Source organism: Narcine bancroftii, unplaced genomic scaffold (genome assembly GCF_036971445.1).
Source record: "Narcine bancroftii isolate sNarBan1 unplaced genomic scaffold, sNarBan1.hap1 Scaffold_110, whole genome shotgun sequence".
Lineage (NCBI taxonomy): Eukaryota > Metazoa > Chordata > Chondrichthyes > Torpediniformes > Narcinidae > Narcine > Narcine bancroftii.
The window spans coordinates 8,303-21,986 of record NW_027211840.1 but is presented as its reverse complement, the minus strand read 5'-3'; the positions used below and the strand labels follow the sequence as shown (position 1 = coordinate 21,986).

The 13,684-nt window shown below is 45.8% G+C and overlaps 1 long non-coding RNA gene across 2 annotated transcripts; it reads right to left on the bottom strand.

Annotated features, from left to right (window-relative positions):
- Positions 1 to 2,122: 2,122 nt before the first annotated feature.
- Positions 2,123 to 13,064, bottom strand: LOC138750241 (uncharacterized). Of its 2 annotated transcripts, none has more exons than XR_011349186.1 (4): positions 12,842 to 13,064; positions 11,193 to 11,333; positions 10,567 to 10,678; positions 2,123 to 2,449 (listed from the first exon to the last, which is right to left on the bottom strand). It is a non-coding gene; the product is annotated as an uncharacterized lncRNA (long non-coding RNA). The 2 variants fall into 2 exon arrangements; XR_011349185.1 differs by having other exon boundaries at positions 12,847 to 13,059.
- Between the last annotated feature and the right edge of the window lie 620 nt (positions 13,065 to 13,684).

Sequence of the window (13,684 nt, the reverse complement as noted above, 5' to 3'; positions counted from 1 at the left end):
GTTACTGCTACCCTCTGCTGTTGGAGAATATATTTCTTGGTCAATGTGAATAAGAGCCCCTTAAATGCCCTTAATGTTTTGGCCTTCACTCCTGGCAAGGCATTCCTGGCACCCACAACTCTGTGTAAAAACAAGTACCTCTCATATTGCCCTAATCCTTCCTCCCTTTGCTTTTGTCAGATGCCTTCTAGTGTTTGCAACTCCCATTTGGGTTTCAGGCAGACCGAAGGACATCTTTCACTGAGTTTCTGGCCTTCCAGCAGTTCTGGATGTCTGTGTCTGGATGCTCTGCTCCGTGGACCACCCCGCAGTATCCCATCAAGTCCTGGAGTCTCTGTGTCAGCAATGCTCTGCTGACCACTGCCTGACAGCCTTGTGGTCAAAAGTATTTGTCTATGAAACCATTCCCAGGAAGGTAATGGGGCAAAGTCCTGCTGACTGGGTCATTGAGAGGCACCACAGCCAGACCAATCTTTTGCAATACCTGAGCCAGGTAGAATCTCAGCACATAGCGCCATTTGGTGCCCTTGCACTTTGGTTTCACGCACAGCCACACACAATGATGGCCATGCTGGTTACACCCTTGCCCCCAGTGATTGACCACGTACATGGTCCTTCTCCAGACTCTATCCATTTTGGACCCCCGCATGAATAGGGAAACTGTTTTGTGAATTGCCAGGGTGGAGGTGTGGGGATGGGCCACACCTGCCCCACGTGCAGCAGTACTGAGAGTTCCTTGCACCTTTCAACTGATGATCAGGTTTTATCCGATTGACCCCTGATTGCATCCCTGAGTTTCTCCCTGTCTCCTGGATCTGGGGGATTCGGTACTGCTCCCCATCTCCTTGAGTTGGTGCTTTGTTCTCCACCAGCCCCACAAGACAACCAAGACCTTTGGATGGAGGGCAGAGGTGCAGAGAGATCAGTGAGAACACGGGTAGGGGTCCATCCAGGTGCCTGATAACAGGAGGAAACCAAGGGGGAAGGAGGATGCAGGACATTCATTAGCAGGACATTGCGAGAGAGTGGATTCCTCGAACTCTTGAGGGGAGAAGGTGCTGATCGATCCATCGGTTTAGGTGGGGCAGGGTATAGACATGGCAGCTGACTGGAATTGTCAGCGGGATACTGAGACTTGGGAGAGGAGGGGAGGGTGCAGTAGTGTTCTGACGAGAGAGTGCTGAGGGAGAGGCAACATGGGTGGAACCTCAAGGTAAGGGACCCCTGATTGTTTGCAGGGATGGGATTTGTAAATAGACTCATAGATATCCAGCACAGAGCATCTTTGTCCCCCTGCCATCAGGAAGGAGATATGGAGGTATAAAAGCCAGACAGCTTCTTCCCACAGGCCATGAGATTGACAAGGCAACATGAGCTGGCTGGGAGCAAAGAATGAAAAGGGGGAGAGGAATATGGACTGATTACAACAGCTCAGCCAGCAGGAGAGAGGGGCTGAAGGGCCTGTTTCTGTGTTGTCTATCTGGACCAGCCTTTTGAGTTCAAGCTTAAAAAAACCCAACCATTTTTTAATTTAATAATAACGGTACAGAATGAATCAAGAGACAAGATGTCTGTCCAGCAGCGAGCATCGAAGGCACTTCCTGAAACTGAGGCACTGAAACCACAGGGAGGTTCTGGTCGGAATGAGGTCCGACCTGCTAGAAGGAGGAGAGGAGAAGCAGGGATAATGTAGGGGAATGGGTGGGGAAGGGAGGGGGTAGAGATGCCTGCCTCTGTTCACCTCCCATTTCCTCTACACTGTACCCCTCCTAATTCCCCTGCCCATTCCCCTCCCCCATCACCTCCCCATTTCCCATGCCCCGCTCGCCTCCCCCGCTCCCCTCCCCAACCTAACCCTAACAAACCCTATCTCCTACTCCTACCCCCTTCCACTAAACCTAATACAAACCCACTTCCCCAAACTCTAAACCTAACCCTAACCTAGACCTAATTCTAGCCCATGTCTCCTAACCCTAACCTTGATGTTATCTCTATCCCCGCCCTAACCCTTACTCTCACCCAACCCAAGCCTAAACCCTACCCCTATCCCCTACACATATCCCCTTCCCGAAACCATACCCCTTACCCCTATCCCATACCCACACCCCCAAGCCTACCCCTTACTCACCCCGCTTCCATTACCCCCTTTCTCCTATCCCCCTTCCCCTACCACTCCTTCCCCTAGGTTAGGGTAGGAAGGGGAAAGGGGGAGGGGGAAGGGGAGGTGAAGGGAGGAGGGCTGGGGTTAGGGCATAGGTGTGAGGTAAGGGGGTTGGGATGGAGGAGGTGTGGGAGAGAAAGGGGGCATGGAAGATGCAGGGAATTGGGTTGGCAGGGCCAGAGGGAGAAGAAGGGGAGAGATTCAGGCCATCATGATGTTGTCCATCCTCTGTTCAGCTGGGATGCGAGGTTCTTCAGTACTCGTGTCTTGTCTCTGAGATCACTCCTTCTGGGAAGAGAAATACGAGTGATAGAGATGCTGTCTCCGAGGCCTGATCATAATGATTTTGGAGGGTCCCAACTCTTCCCACATCACCACCCTCCCTACCCCTACACACTAGGGCCTTTCCACTTCCTCTGCTTTACCTGAGGAAGTGTGTTTTTGAGAAAAGCACAATCTATCTGTGCAGAGCTCAGAGCACCGTGTCCCCATCAGGCAACACCCTGGTTCACCACTACATGGCAGCAAGATGCTGGACAAATCATGGATGGATCAGTCGAGTCCCTTCAGCTGACCCATCTGAACCAACCCCACAACAATATTACCCTTCCCTCCCTCACACGAGTACCCTCTGTTTTTCTTTTATTCCTGTCCCCATATTAAAATGTTTTATATGCCTTTTTTGGACCAGCCTTCTTTAAATCAAATATTATAACAATTAATATCAAATCACAATGTTACAGTGTTTACAAATATATGTTGATAACATATAAAAAAGAAAAGAAAGGAAAAGAAACTAAGATACGACTGTCGTGGTGGCTACTCTGTTTCTGAATGACCTCACAACCAGACGGGTTGAGTTCAGTGAGCAAAAACTCCTTTATTCAGGTCTGCCTGGCTGGTCTTATGCTCCCATCCTGGACCTGGCTGAGAAGCACACCGGGGGCCCTGACTTCGTTGGGGGGTCATGTGGGCCGCAGGTTGCGGGCTTCTGAGTCTGGTGCCGAGGTCAGGGAGAATCCCCTGACAGTGCCATTTTGGCTGGCTGCCCCGCCATGTGCGTGACATGAGGGGCTAGATCGCCTGCTTCATGGCTTGCCGCCACACAGCCCCCCCAGAACCGGCGCCAATGGCCTTTTTTGCCGGGCAGCCTCGCTTCTTGGGTTGAGCCGTGACCACTGGCTCGTTGGGTCGAGGTGTGCTGTCTTTAATCTGTTCACAGTAAACAGTTCCCTCTCACCACTGATGTCTGGTGTGAAGGTGGATCCGGAATGCTAGATGACTCAGTACGGCCCTTCATTTGGTCTTTGAAGGATTGCTGTGGAAGGGCCTCATCTGATAAATACATCCTCTGCGGAATACAGCTCACTGAGGATGTAAGAGGCGTGTGTGCCATGTCTGGGCGGTGATGAAGGTGTGAAGGAGTCCAACTGGACCCAGAGGCGGAGAAGTAAACTGTGCAGTGACTGTTGCAGGTTGTTAGGTTCATTGATAAACTCACCAGGCAGGGCTAGTGGTTTACCGTAGACCAGATCAGCAGATGACATCTGCAGGTCTTCTTTGGGTGTCGAGCAGATTCCCAGGAGTACACAAGGCAGCTCATCCACCGAGTTGGGGCTGGTGAGGCAGGCCATAAGTGCCGACTTAAGGTGGCAATGCAATCGTTCGACCAGTCGATTGGCAAGTGGGTGATAGGCCGTTGTGTGATGCAGCCCAATTCCCAGTCTGTTGGTGAGCTGTGCCCAGAGTGCAGAGGTGAACTGCGTGCCACATTCGCTGGTGAGGTGGGCCAGGACGCCGAACCAGGTAACCCAACCGGCCAAAAGTGCTTGGGAGTAGGAGTCCGTAGAGGCATCTGGCATCAAGATCACCTCAGGCCAACGAGTGGTGCAGTCTACCACTGTGAAAAGGTAAGAGTTACTTCAGGAAATGGGTAAGGAGCTGGCAATGTCCACATGTATGTGGCTGAAACGTTCTCGGATGTGTTCAAAATCCTGCACGGGCATTCTGGTATGGCTGTGTGCCTTGGAAAGCTGGCAATGGGTGCAGGTTCTGGCCCAGTCCACAATCTCCTTTCGAAGCCCGTGCCAGACGAAGTATTCTGCCACCATATGAAACTTGGACCTGATGGAAGGGTGGAAAAGGTCGTGGATATGGTGAAGATTTGCCTGCGCCACTGCTGGGGAACCACTGGACGCAGGGTACTCATCACTGAGAGGATTCGGGAGGATCTGGAACCGCAGGCCCAAGATGGCAGTCCTGAAGGCCTGCATCTCCTCGTCGGACTTCTGATCCGGGCCAAGCTGGTCGTAGTCTAGGCTGGGTATCAGCGAGCAAATGGCCAGTTGGGAGAGCGCTTCAGTGACCACATTGTCTTTCCCTGCCTTGTGCTGAATGTGGGTGGTGAACTCCGATACAAAGGACAGGTGACGGTGTAAGTGGGCCGACCAGGAATCTCTAGCTATAGCGAGAGCCTGAGTGAGGGGTTTGTGGTTGGTATAAATGGTGAAAGGCTTTCTTGGAGGGGAAATGAGGCACAGCAAGGTACATGCCCAGCAACTCACGGTTGAAAGCATTATACTTGCGGTCTGGCGGATGAAGAAGTTGGCTAAAGAATTCCAGTGGTTTCCACTGTCCATTAACCTGCTGCTCCAAGACAGCACCAATGGTAGTGGCAGAGGCATTGATGGAGAGCACCATAGGAAGGTCGGTGCGTGGGTGGAGGAGCAGGGTAGGCTTCACGAGGGCAACCTTCGTGGCTTTGAATGCCCTGGAGTCCAGGCGAGTATCTTGTCCTTGGCGAAGAGTTGGCTGCATGATGTGTGCAGCTCCTGGAATGAATCGGTAATAGAAGTTGACCATACCTGTGAACTCTTGTAGCCCCTTGAGGTTGTCCGGGCAAGGACAATCACTGATTGCAGTGACCTTCATAGCAGCTGGTGTAGCTCCTTCGGCCATGATGATGTGGGCCAGAAACTGCATGGACTCTTTCCGGAACTGCCATTTGGCCAGGTTGATTGTTAGGCCAGATTCGGCCAGTCGGGAGAATAGGGTGTGCAGGTGAGACTTGATTTGTGCCCAGTCTCTGCTGGCGACAAGAATGTCATCCAGATAAATGAACATGAAATTCAAATCCCTGCGCACCGTATTCATGACGTGCTGGAAGGTCTGGGTGATGTTCTTGAGCTCGAAAGGCATGCGTAGAAATTTGAACTAGCTGAAGGGGGATGTCCTCAGGCTACGATGGGATTTGATGAGACATGCGCACCAGATCGACCTTGGAGAATAAGCTCGCGCCATGCAGATTGGCCGTAAAATCCTGAATGAGAAGGATGGGGTAATGGTCAGGTACTGTCGTGTCATTAAGCCATCGATAATCTCTGTAAGGGCGCCAGCCACCGGAGGCTCTGGACCAGGTGGAGTGGCGAGGCCCCAGTTCCTGTAGATGCGAGAACTCCTCTTTAGCTATCTGGAGCTTATCCGGCAGGTTTAACAGTAATGTACAATAAGCTGTATCAGATACTATGACACGAGGTTCACAATGGGGAGAATATTTAACAGTGATATTACGTTAGACTTTGGCAGATACTGTGACATCAAGTTCACAGTAGTAAGAAGGTGTAACAGTAATGCATGATAAGCTATGGTAGATACTGTGATACCAGGTACACAGCTAGAAGAAGGTTTTAAGGTGATGAAATATTAACTGTGGCAGATAAAGTGACACCAAGTTCACATTGGGGAAAAGTTTATGGTGATGAATGGAAGACTGACGCAGATACGGTGACACCACATTCACAATGAGGAGAAGGTATATCAGTGATGTACAATAAACTGTGGAATATACTGTGACTCCAAGTTTACAGTGGGGAGAAGGTTGAACTCTGATGTACGATAAACGGTGGGAAGAACTGTGAAAAATGGGTCAACGTGGGGAGAATGTTTAACAGTGATGTACAGTCGTCTTTGGCAGACACTGTGACACCGTGTTCACAGTATTGAGAAGGGTTAACAGAGATGTGCGGTAGAATAAGGCAGATTATATGACTCCTGGTTTACAGTGGTGAGAAGATTTTAAAATGATGTACAATAAACTGTGGCAGATACTGTGAAATCTGGTTCACAATGGGGAGGGGGTTAATGGTGATGTACGGGAGACTACATAGATACGTTGATACTGGGCTCAGAGTGGGAAAAGAAGGTTTATTGGTGATGTATGGGAAACTGAGGCAGTTACTGTGACACTGGGTTCATAGTGGGGAAAATGTTTAACAGAGCTGTACGATAACCTTTGGCGAACAAAGTGACACCAAGTTCACATGGAGGAAAATGCTTAACGGTGATGTACAATAAATTGTGGCAGATACAATAACACCAGGCTCACATTGGGACGAAGGTTTACTGATGATGTACGGTAGACTTTGGCAGACTCTGTAACACCAAGTTCACAGTAGTGAGAAGGTATAATAGTGATTTACGATAAACTATGGCAGATACAGTAAAAACGGTCTCACACTGGGGAGAAGGTTTAATGGTGATGTGTCGTAAACTTAGGCTGATACTTTAACACCAAGTTAACAGGTGGAGAATACTTAATGTTGATTAAAGGTAGACTGAGGCAGAAACTAATAGACAGGATTCAGTTATGTGAAGGTTTAACAGTGATTTACTATAAACTGTGTCAGATACTGTGACAAGATGGCACAGAGGGTAGAGGTGTGGTTCCACCCTTCCCCAGTTAGACTATTAAATGCTCAATTTTAAAAGTTGTAAAAGTGATTAAAAATACTGTTTATAGACTTTTGAATAGTGGAGGATTGAAATAGCTGCAAATGTGAAAAAAAGTGAAAACTCAGTTACAGAAGAAATTACCTTACAAAAGTGTTGAAGAATCGAGGCCAAGTTCAAGTTGAAGCAATGGAGTCGTTGACTGGAGTCCCCAAACCACAGAAGACTCCTGCCCGGCTTAGTATTACAGCACCGCCATCTTGTGAAATCGCAAGATGGTGCAGGCTCAGCGATGACTTTGGCCGGTTTCAACTCATACACTCGTTAACTCGGGTACGAGGGCGGGCCAGCTGAGTGAGGACAGGCCTGCGTGCCTGCAACATTGCCTGGTGGTCCGGGGGTGCGCAGTGTAGCATCGGAAGATGCACCTGCGCGGTGGGTGGCCCGACCAGGCATGCGCCATGCGTCGAGGGTCCACGAACCTTTGGAGAAGGTGTGGGCTATGGGGGAGTCCGAGCGATGGCCAGTTGACAAGGTAGGCATGCTGTTGTCGGGTGTCCAGACCCGCAGCCGCACTGGAAGAGGACCTACGGCTTGGAGGAAGAAGAGAGCTCAACTTCATTTGAGTTTGAAGAACTGGAGACTGAGGCAAAAGTCGGTCGGCCTCAAAGGGAGGTGATGGATCCTGGACTGGATTCTGTGTTTCCAATTCTGGAAGGGATTGCTCAGCTCCTGGAAGATATGGCAAATATATCAATGCAGATGACTCATCAGATGACTCAAGGATTTTGGAAATGAAAACTAAAATGAACACTGTGTGTGAAGAAATAACTTTTATGAAGCAAGATATTAATGTAGTTAAGAGTGATGTTACGAGATGGACACGATCAGTGGATACTGTGCAAGAACATTTTAAAAAAGATTGAGGAGGCTTTCTTGAATGTAAGAGTCAGGTGGAGCGTAATAGAGAAAAAATGGAAATAGTGGAAGATCCTTTTGTAGATTGGGGGATTCAGAAGAAGGAATTATTGAAGAAGTTTGACTCATTAGAAAACCAAAGGCGTAGAAATAATGTTAAGATAGTAGGTCTTCCGGAAGATATGCAAGGTTCGGATCCGATGAAGGTTTTGAAGAAATGGATCCCAGAAGTGTAGGGCAGGTAATTCATTCCAGATGGACTGGAATTAGATCGAGCGAACAGAGCGTTAAGGAAGAAACCGTTTCCAGGCCAATTACCACAAGCAGTTTTGATTCGCTGTTTTAAATATCAAGACAGAGAGATGATCCTCCGATTGGTGGTGCAGAAAACACAGCAAAATCAGGCTCCACTGATGGTTCAAAATAATAGGTTTTTTTTAAATGCAGATCTGAGTCAAGAAATGATCAGAAGAGTCCGAGAATTTAATTCAGCCTAAGAAGTATTGTGGCATAAGGGAATAAATTTGCTTTTCGTTATGCGGCAGTATTGAAAGATTTTTATGGGAATTTTCAATCTCAGTTTATTGAAAATGACCAAGATGCTTTAATATTTGCTAATTCATTGCCAGATGTTCGAGGAAATGGGTGATCGTCACCATTGTCACCGAAGTGAAGGGTCAATGGGAATGGAAATGGGAAGATTGGAAAATATGGAAAGAATGAAAAAAAGTTGAATTGACGCAAAGTCTTCTCGATATTGAAGATCCGGAACAATCATTGGGACTGGAATCACTGGGTTGAATGTTTTTGTTTCAGTACTTTGTGAAATTCTGACTGGGGGTGGGTGACATTGAGTCCTTTAGTCACCTGCCACTTGTGGACTTCACCACACCCAGATTTTTAGGGGGCTACTACTCTTGAGTAGCTTGTTTAGGGATTGATTTTTCTCTTTTTTTTGGAATTTTTAAAATAGGTGGGATTCGAATACAGCGAGACTTAGAAGGGGAGCATTATTTTATAGTAGGATTCACATTTGTGAGAAGGTTTAACAGTGATATACTATGAACTGCGTCAGATACTGTGGCACCAGCTTCACAGGGGGAGAACATTTAACAGTGATGTAGGGTATGTTGAGGTAGATAATTTGACACCAGGAGTAAAGTGGGGATCAGGTTTAACGGTGATGTACTGTAGACTGAGGCAGATACTGTGACACCAGGTTCACATGGGAATAAGGTTTAATGGTGATGTACGGTATGTTGAAGTAGATCATGTGATACCAGGTGCACAATGGGGATAATGTTTAACGGTGATGTATGGTAGACTCAGGCAGATACAGTGACACCATGTTCACAATGGGGAGGAGGTTTAATGGTGATATACGGTATGTTGAGGTAGATAATGTGACACCAGGTGCACAGTGGGGATAAGGTTCAACGATGATGTCCGGTAGACTGAGACAGTTACTGTGACGTTGGGTTCACAGCAGTGAAAAGGTTTAACAGTAATGTGCGATAAACTGTGTCAGATACAGTGACACCAGGTTCACAGTGGGGAGAAGGTTTAACAGTAATGTACGATAAACTGTGTCAGATACAGTGACACCCGTTCACAGATGTGTAAATGTTTAACGATGATGTATGGTAGACTGACAAGAGATACTGAGACAATGGTTTCAGAACATTAACACGGTTTAACAGTCATGTAGAATAAACTGTATGAGATACTGCGACACCAGGTTCAGAGTGGGGAGACGTTTTAACGGTAAAGTACAGTAGACGTTGGGATATACTGTGACGCTGAGTTCAGGGCAGTAAGAAGGCTTAATGGTGATGTGCTTTAAACTGAGGCAGATACTTTAACACCAGGTTCACAGGAGGAAAAGGCTTAATGTTTATGAACGGTAGACTGAGGCAGAAAATGTGACATGGATTCCACAGTAGCAAGAAGGTTTAACAGTGATTTACTATAAACTGTGTCAGATACTGTGACATCATGTTCACATTGGGGAGAACGTTTAACAGTGATGTACGGTAAATTGAGATGGATACCGTGACATCGGGTGCACAGTGGGGAGGAGGTTTATCAGTGATATACGATAGACTGAGATCAATACTGTGACACCAAGTTCACAGTAGTGAGAAGGTTTAACGGTGATGTACGGTAGACTGAGGCAGATTCTATTACACCAGGTTCACAGCAGGGGAGAAGGTTTAATGGTGATATACTGTAAATTGAGATAATAAGCGTATACAGAGCCGTTGTCATACCCACACTCCTGTTCGGCTCCGAATCATGGGTCCTCTACCGGCATCACCTAAGGCTCCTAGAACGATTCCACCAGCGTTGTCTCCGCTCTATCCTCAACATCCATTGGAGCGCTTTCATCCCTAACGTCGAAGTACTCGAGATGGCAGAGGTCGACAGCATCGAGTCCACGCTGCTGAAGATCCAGCTGCGCTGGGTGGGTCACGTCTCCAGAATGGAGGACCATCGCCTTCCCAAGATCGTGTTATATGGCGAGCTCTCCACTGGCCACCGTGACAGAGGTGCACCAAAGAAAATGTACAAGGACTGCCTAAAGAAATCTCTTGGTGCCTGCCACATTGACCACCGCCAGTGGGCTGATATCGCCTCAAACCATGCATCTTGGCGCCTCACAGTTTGGCGGGCAGCAACCTCCTTTGAAGAAGATCGCAGAGCCCACCTCACTGACAAAAGGCAAAGGAGGAAAAACCCAACACCCAACCCCAACCAACCTTTTTTGCCCTGCAGCCGCTGCAACCGTGTCTGCCTGTCCCGCATCGGACTTGTCAGCCACAAACGAGCCTGCAGCTGACGTGGACTTTTACCCACTCCATAAATCTTCGTCTGCGAAGCCAAGCCAAAGAAAGAAAAGAAAAAAAAGACTGTAAATTGAGATATATACCGTGACACCAGGTTCACAGTGGGGAGAAGGTTTAACGGTGATGGATGGTACACTTAGGCAGATTCTATTACACAAGGTTCACAGGGGGGAGAAAGTTTAATGTTGATGTACGATAGACTGAGGCAGAAACTTTGAGACAGGATTCACATTCGTGAGAAGGTTTAACATTGATGTACGATTAACAGTGTCAGATACTTTGACATCAGGTTCATATTGGGGAGAAGGTTTAACGGTGATGTACAGTAGAGGGAGGCAGATACTGTGACACCAGGCTCATTGAATTGTTCATTTATCTTAATTACAACATCTAATTTATATGCTCCATTTTTTTGTGACAACTTCCAAACATTCCATAAACTTCTATTCTAATCAGATTTTGTTCATTTAAATAGGTCACCACTAAAAGCCTAAATCGTTTGGTCTCTTAAGTACGCTGCACAAAATTAAATTCTTTACCTGGGTTTGGTTCAACGGCACTTCAGTCTGCTTCATTATTTTTTCAGCCCCTCATTTTGTGCTTTCTGCTTTGCCCAGCCGATACGCCAAATGGGCATCCAACTCTGTCTTCTCAGCTTCACCCAACGTTTCCTCTGTAAACTTGAGCAAACCAAGAAGACTAAAGTTAAAATTTTCACATTGGCATTTTCAAACACAAAAATGACGCTGTGAGTTGCAATTTCACATCAAAATCCCACTTGCTAAACTTGCAAGCAACTGAATCGCATCCAACAGCTGGAAAATTGCAAGAGAACTGCTTGGTTAAAGCAAAGACTCCACCCAGTCACCCCATTAAAGGCCTCCAAGTTAACAACAGATAGCAACCTGAAAGTTAAATACAAACATCTGTATCAGGAATATTAATGGGCTTTTAAAAAAAAATCACTTCCACTATTGAAAGAAAACTCCTCAGGGAACATCAGGCTTTTGTTGAACAATTCCTGTTGTATTGCTCAAAATGGTTTGAATCTTGACTTCAAGCAGAGTCATTTGGTGAGATTGTTGGTCCAGAACAAACCCTGCCCACACACTCCCTGAAATACCTGCAAAGACCTGGTTCAGCTCTGCTCCATGCTAAAGCTATCAAGCTTTTCTGAAGAGATAACAGATTTCAGATGCTGGTACATTGAGTCACAAAAACACTAAGGCTTCACTGAACAACACAACAAGAACCTTCCCGAGTGGTAAATATCAACAAGACATAATGTCATTTCACTGTTGTGTTTGTGTCATTGGAGAATTGCCTTTCCATTCAATCAGAATTAGAGTTTTGGGTGCTGTATTTGAGAAAAGATGTGTTGGTGTTGGAGAAGGTCAGAGATGATTTACAGGAATGAAAGGGTTAGTGTATGAGGAACAATTGTCGACTCTTCGACTGTACTAGTTGGTGTACAGAAGGATAAGGGGGACTCCAGAGGCATTTCAAATGCTGGAAGGCTTGGGCAGAGTACATATGGCATAGATGTTTCCCATGGTAGGGTCTTCTAGGACAGGAGAGCATAATTTCAGGATAAAAGGGTGTCAATTTAAAACAAATGTGGAAAAATTGATTTTGTCCATGGGTCGTGAAACCCACGTGAGGTCATTGGGTGTATTTAAGGCAGAGATTAACAGGTATTTGATACGTCAAGGAATTCAGGGTAATGGGGAGAGAGCTGGGCAGTGGGGCTGAGTGGAAGAATGGTGGAACAGACTCGACGGGCCGACGTCTGCTCATATATCTTGTGATCTATATCCTGCTGGAGACCTAGTGAACCCTCCTCTTGTATTCCATTTTTAGAAAACATTCTGCATCGTGGTTTTATGTCACGTGAACCCATTTCCGATTGAATCCCATGTTACAAATAACCCAATGCAAATTCTGCATTGAGAGGACTGCAGCTTCCTCATTTTAAAAATTGTTATGGAGCAGCTCAAATGAGATTTCTTGCTTCTTTTGGTGAAAGGGTTAAAATAGAATCAAATAAAATAGGAGAGGGAAAAGCAGAAGAATTTATGTTCAAGTGGGAATCAAAATTAATGGTTGGTGATAAAGATACACAATTGTTGAAACATTTGATTAATATATGGAATAAAATAAATGATGTAATTGGTGTAAGTGGATGTACATCACCCAGAATGGCTTTGATTCAAAATCCTCGTATCCTCGTATCTTCAGGATCATCAATTGCTGGATAGCTGGTTTCGTAAGGGGATTATAAATGTTGAAGATTGTTATGAAAGGGGTCAATTAATATCATTTGAGCAACTGAGAAATAAATATCGTATAACTCATCGCAATCTTTTTTGCTATTTCCAACTAAGAGCATATTTTTATTTTTATTTTTTATAATATTTTATTTTTCACACCATAAATCACATTAACCATGATACACATTTTTTCCTTTTCACACATATACAATGTCATTTTCTCCCCCCCCCCCCTCCCTCCTCCCCTCCCACCCCCCCCCCCTCCCGTCCATTTAAGGTATAAAATCTAGGATACATTAAACCAGTCAGACAATGTTGTCATTCAATAAAAATACACCAGAAATTCCACTGAGTCCATTCTTTTCATTTCCTTTTCCTTCCGTTAACTTAGGTAGTGATTGTCCCCGGTAGGTTTTCGCTATTGTGTTTAATATAAGGCTCCCATATTTGTTCGAATATTTCAATATTATTTCTTAAACTATATGTTATTTTTTCTAATGGAATACATTTATTCATTTCTATATACCATTGTTGTATTTTCAAATTATCTTCAAATTTCCAGGTTGACATAATACATTTTTTTTGCTACGGCTAGAGCTCTCTTAACAAATCTTTTTTGTGCATCCTCCAAATCAATTCCAAATTCTTTGTTTTTTATGTTACTTAGGAGAAAGATCTCTGGATTCTTTGGTTTATTGTTTTCTGTTATTTTATTTAATATCTGATTGAGATCTTCCCAAAATTGTTCTACTTTTTCACAT